The sequence below is a fragment of the Chanos chanos genome, chromosome 9 (genome assembly GCF_902362185.1).
Source record: "Chanos chanos chromosome 9, fChaCha1.1, whole genome shotgun sequence".
Lineage (NCBI taxonomy): Eukaryota > Metazoa > Chordata > Actinopteri > Gonorynchiformes > Chanidae > Chanos > Chanos chanos.
The window spans coordinates 34209484-34215676 of NC_044503.1; positions in this window are offsets into that span (position 1 = coordinate 34209484).

A 6193-nucleotide genomic window follows, 5' to 3' on the forward strand; every position below is an offset into this window, starting at 1 on the left:
TACAATGAGATGATGGGGCTGAAGATGCTACAATTACAATAAGATCCTTTACCAGTGAAACAGCTGCCGGAACAATACAATATGTTTACCCTGGGGGAAAAAAAAATCTATCTATCTATCTATCTATCTATCTATCTATCTATCTATCTATCTATCTATCTATCTATATATGTACACACACACACACACACACACGTATATATATATATACGTGTGTGTGTGTGTGTGTGTGTACATATATAGATAGATAGATTTATGATAATAACATATTTATGATTTATTTCCTCTCAGTAAAATGGCTTTAAATGGAATACACATTCAGAAAATTTTCATCCTCTTCTTTGCAATAAAATAATTTTGGGGGACATTAAGTATTTCCTGATGTATTTTTCTGTAAGCTTTTATGCGACAAACCAATTTTTGTAATTTTTTTTCTGATGTACTTTCATGTGACCTGTGAAAAAGCAGGAGTCACTGAGGCCACAGCTAACCACGATCCAAATAAATGTCGACCCAGTTTGTGTTGGCCACTAATTGCTTGACGGGATTCAACAATGCTGGACATGTGACCTCAGATACCCTGACTCCTTTCTCCTGTTTGTTAAGAAAGAAATTTCACACAATCAAATAAAAGTTGAATCAAATGGCAATTAAAAAATCCAGTTAAAGGTGAAAACCTTCAGTATTCTCTGCTAGCGCACTGAGAACTGAAGTTTCCATGGAATCCAGTGAGGCTGAGCATTCTATTGGTTGCTATGGGAGATTCCGCTGATCCCTTTATGACATCACAATCCCTATTCCTCACTTCATTCTCCAGTTGAATTCAGTCAGCCTTGAGCTGACAGAGATCGAGACATCAGTGTGTGTGCGTGTGTGTGTGTGTGTGTGTGTGTGTGTCTGTCAAGGAGGGCTGCTAACTTTGGTGTTCTCAGTTTAAGTCTATGTCTGCATAAGTAAACATATTTATATCTCACAGTATCACAAACGCGCCTGCGCACACACACGCTCGAACACATAGTCTCAATCTGCACACACTCACAAACAAACACAAGCACCATCGTGATTTTTTTTACGACAGAGCCAATAACAATGATGAGAGAAAGAAAGCAGAGACAAGACAAAGGGATGGAGAAACACCTTCATACGGGTGAAAGAAAAAAAGATAATAAACGTGAAAGACGGGAACCCAACGAAGGGACGAACCACAGGGCTCTTCAACATGTTTAAACGGACGCAGGTTAAAACATTCTCCGCTACGTAAAACATAGAGCGTAACCTCCGATCAGAGTGTCGAGTCAATACACAGGAATAAATAACAAAGGACAAACAAAAACAAAAACAAAAAGAACTTTACTGACCAGCCAGACAGAACCTACACAGTCTTAGGAGCATGAGATGAGCTGGTCTCCATCTATTTCACTAATTACAAAGCAACAGCAAATGGCAACCTGTCCAGCGGCTGTCGACCAAAACGGAACGCACAAGAGTCGGCCCGTCAGTCCGCCGAGCAGGAGAAAGGAAACGTCGAGAAAAGACCCGTTCTTTCACAGAGGTTGTTTTTGGCAGGGGGGTCGTCCCGTTGTGAAACCTCACCGACACGCAGCACATTTAAACCGGACCATAATATACATTTAAAGACACGTATGAGAGGGAGAAAAAGAGAGAGAGAGAGAAATAGAGAGAGAAAGCGACTGACCAGGGTTTGCTGGTACCTCAGAGCCTTCCTCTCCGATGCATCTGCAGCCATCAGCTCACTCACACTGACCCAAAAATAAACCTGCTGTCCACTTCTGTCACACACACACACATACACACACACACACACACACACACACACACATACACAACACATACATACACACACACACACACATACACATACATACATACACACACACACACACACACACACACACATACATACACACACACACACATACACACACACACACATACACACAAACACATACACACACATACATACACACACACATACACACACACACACACACACACACATACACACACACACACACACACACACACACATACAGAGAGACACCCTAAAACACATAAACATAAGTGTCAGTTCTCCGTCGCAAACACACTCAGACAGACAGCGTCAAACACACACACGCTTGGACGTTCCCCCTCTTAGACACACACACAAAAGATAAATATACAACGTTACACAAGTTACATGCAGACTTTCCTAGAACTTCACATACATACAAAGATAGTCACACTGACTGTTTGTTCACACACACACACACACAGATGAATGAGAACGATGGAACAAATCGAAAAGAGAGACGGACAAACAAAGGGAGGAGCAGAAGGAGAGATGGAAACAGGTGGGAAAGAAGGGAAAGAGAGAGAGAGAGAGAGAGAGAGAGAGAGAAAGGACGACAAACGGGAGGAAAACGGAGTGAGAAGGAGAAAACAGGAGCGCGTGCTGATCAGAGGGAAAGCCAGGAAAGACTGAGAGCGAGAAGAAATAGAAAAGAAAGAAAAAAAAGAAAAGAAAAGAAAGGAAAAGGAAAAGACTGAGTCAGGAGAAGAGACAGACAGTGTGTGTGTGTGTGTGTGTGTGTGTGTTAAAGTGATGAAGCCGCAACGCTGGTTTTCTTTTCTTAGCCGCCGTCGTGTGGCGGCTTATTGGCGGGGTTGAAGGGGGGGGGGGGGGGGGGGGGGGGGGGGGGGGGGGGGGGCGTCTCACATTAGCGACATCCACCCCCGGCGACCGTAACTCACGGCAACCCTGCAACAAGCCCCCCCAACTGGATTTCCGTTTGGCTCTCTCTCTCTCTTTTTTCCGTTTGGACAGCGCTCATGCTTGGGGAGTAGTTAGCAGCCCCCTCAAGGCACCTCTGTAATATGATGAGTAACTTCAGTCGGGGTGGGGGGGAGACGCACGCGCGTGTGTGTGTGTGTGTGTGTGTGTGTGTGTGTGTGTGTGTTGTTGGGGGCGGGTGGGGGGGGTTTCTTTGGCCACAGTCCCATGAGCCAGGTTTCACCTCATCAGCTGAGAAAATGAGCTGTTGCTCTCTCTCTCATACACACACACACACACATACAGACACACACTTACTATGACACTCACACACAGAGACACACACAGAGGCACACACACATACAGATACACACTTATTATGACACTCACACACAGAGACACACACGCGCACACACACACACACACACACACACATACACACACAGAGGCACACACGCACACACACACAGACGCACACACATACAGATACACACTTATTATGACACTCACACACAGAGACACCCGTGCACACACACACGCAGACATGCACAGTCACGGACACATGCACACGTTCATGCACGCACACCCGCATGTACAAACACACACACAGACACACACACACACACACACACACACACACACACACACACACACACACACACTCATTAAGACACTCACACACAGACCCACGTGCACACACACACACACACACACATATACAGGCAGACAGACACACTCCAGAATGCAAATGCATTCTAAAAGAACATCTCAGAAACTCAGTGATCCAACAGTCTCTCATTAATGGGCTGATGGACAGAGACGTTCACTGTGGCAGGGCGTCCGTCTTTCTGACGGGTTTCAAGTGTGTGTGTGTGTGTGTGTGTGTGTGTGAGTGTTTTAATGAGTGTGTGTGTGTGTGTGAGTGTTTTAATGAGTGTGTGTGTGTGAGTGAGTGTTTTAATGAGTGTGTGTGTGTATGTGTTCATGTGTGTGTGAGTGCGTGCGTGTATGTGTGAGTGTCTTAATGAGTGTGTGTGTGTGTGTGTTCATGTGTGAGTGCGTGCGTGTATGTGTGAGTGTCTTAATGAGTGTGTGTGTGCGTGCGTATGTATGTGTGTGTGTGTGTGTGTGTCTCCAGACATGAGGTGACAGAATAACTGGCAGTCAGTTTTAAGTGACTTTTTAGATCGATTTGAAATTACTGGTGAAAAAAAGAATCGTTCTCAGCTACAGTTGGCACATGACCCTGTAGAGGGAGAATGTGTAGGAGCTGAGGGGGGTGGGGGGAAGAGGGGGGGGGGGGGGGGCAGGGAGAGAAAGCGAGGGAAAGGTAGAATGAAAGAGAGACAGAGCTGCTTGTAAAGACACTGATACGTGGACATAGTGTACGTACTCCAGTAAAGCCCTAAAGCCCAAACGAGTGGAACACAACACTCCGCCACACACACACACACACACACACACACACACACACACACACACATTCATATATACACACGCATACGTTCATACACACACACACACACACACACACACATATTCATATATACACACGCATACGTTCATACACACACACACACACACACACACACACACACACACATTCATATATACACACGCATACGTTCATACACACACAAACACGCACGCACACACACATATTCCTGTGCCCTATCATGACGACCAGAGGCACAAACAACCCAAACAACAGCCCAGTGGAGACCCTCCCGTCCTTCTCCTCTTTATTTCTCTGAAGCGTGACAGCTGGTTTATTACAAAAAAAATATATGTTATGTATTCACAGAAAAAGAAAAAGAAAAACAAACAAAAACAGATACAATATATCCACCAAATCTCCCCAGAAGAGAAATGCAGCACCCACAGTAAAAAAAAAAAAAAAAAAAAAGTTTACAATATAGAGATCCATGGCAGTGAGTCCGGCTTTTTAATCATACGACAAACGTGAACTGAGGGCCCCGCCCCCCCCCCGTTACCCCGTACAGACCGCTTTAACACTTTACACAGAATCATATGTATCTTAACAGTCTCCGCCGACGTCCTCGTTATCAGTACTGAATTACAACAAGTCCGCTGCACTCATAGACGTTACGATTCAGGGTCTGTTAGGAGCTCCCCTGGGTCAACACTGTTACCTCCTTGGGTCAACACTGTTACCACCTCTGTGTCTGAGCCTGTGTGAGACTCAGTGAGATCTGACAGTAAAAGGAGGCACACAGAGCTAAATTCACAGTGCTTTTCAATTGTGTTGTTTTATTTTTTTTTTTTAATTAAAAAACTGACAAATTTTCTATTATTTTTTCCTGTGTTGGGCAGTTTCGTGCAGAACTGGTGCACCTTTCGAACCAGCAAAAGGCACCTTATTAAAAATGGAACACTTTTTGGGGGGGGGGCGGGGTCTCTGAGGTGAAAAATACACTGTTGAAATCGGGCTCTGTGCATGAGAAGGTGTCAATACTGAGATCCCCTCAGGCCCAGACAAATATATCAAATATTTTCTTTCATTTATAAAATATTATTGCAATGTTTTGTTTTTTTCATGGCACATTGCACTGTATGAAAAAACAGAGCTTCATAAATGAGTTCATATGATTAAACCAAAATAAAACAAACAAACAAAAAATCATATTGCTTTACAATCCCATTTCCGTATTGATCACAAACATGTGTTTTATGCATACGTCCCAACATAAAACTGATGCCACAAAGATGAACAAGAAATTCATGATAAATACAAATAAAATAAAATAAAATAAAATAAAATAAAATAGTCCTAAAAACTTGCGCTGGCTGTTTGGTATTAGTGGTTTAAACACTGAATGGAATATGTTTTTTAAAGCAACACAGGAGTGTGGTGTGTGTGTGTGTCTCTGAGTGTGTGTGTGTGTAATGTATATGGAGTCCCCCAAGACGTCATAAGTGACTGAGGAAAGGCCAAAAAGTTGCTGACCCCTGTAATAACAAACATTCCCTGGAGGGGACCTCACACGCACACACACACACACTCCTAAGGTCTGTAATGGGACCAGTTACAAACACAACCACAAAATGAGCCTACAGCAAACTGCAGCTTTTACAACAGAAATCACGGAATGGAGAGAGTGAGAAAAAGAGAGAGAGAGAGAGAGAGAGAGAGAGAGAGAGCAGGGTAAACCAAGAGTAAAAGAAAGAGAAAAAGTTTGGTCTTCACTGTCTACTTCTGGCTTTAGTGGAATGTGTGTGTATATGTGTGTGGCGCTACCGACTGGAATGAGAAAAGAGGGTTTGTGCAAACTACAAAGACTGTGTGTGTGTGTGTGTGTGTACGGGGTAGGTTCTGTATTAGATTTAGTGTTTGTGTTAGAGGTGGTTCTACACCGGTGCATGTATGGTTTTACTGCTATCAAGTGTGTATGGTTCAGA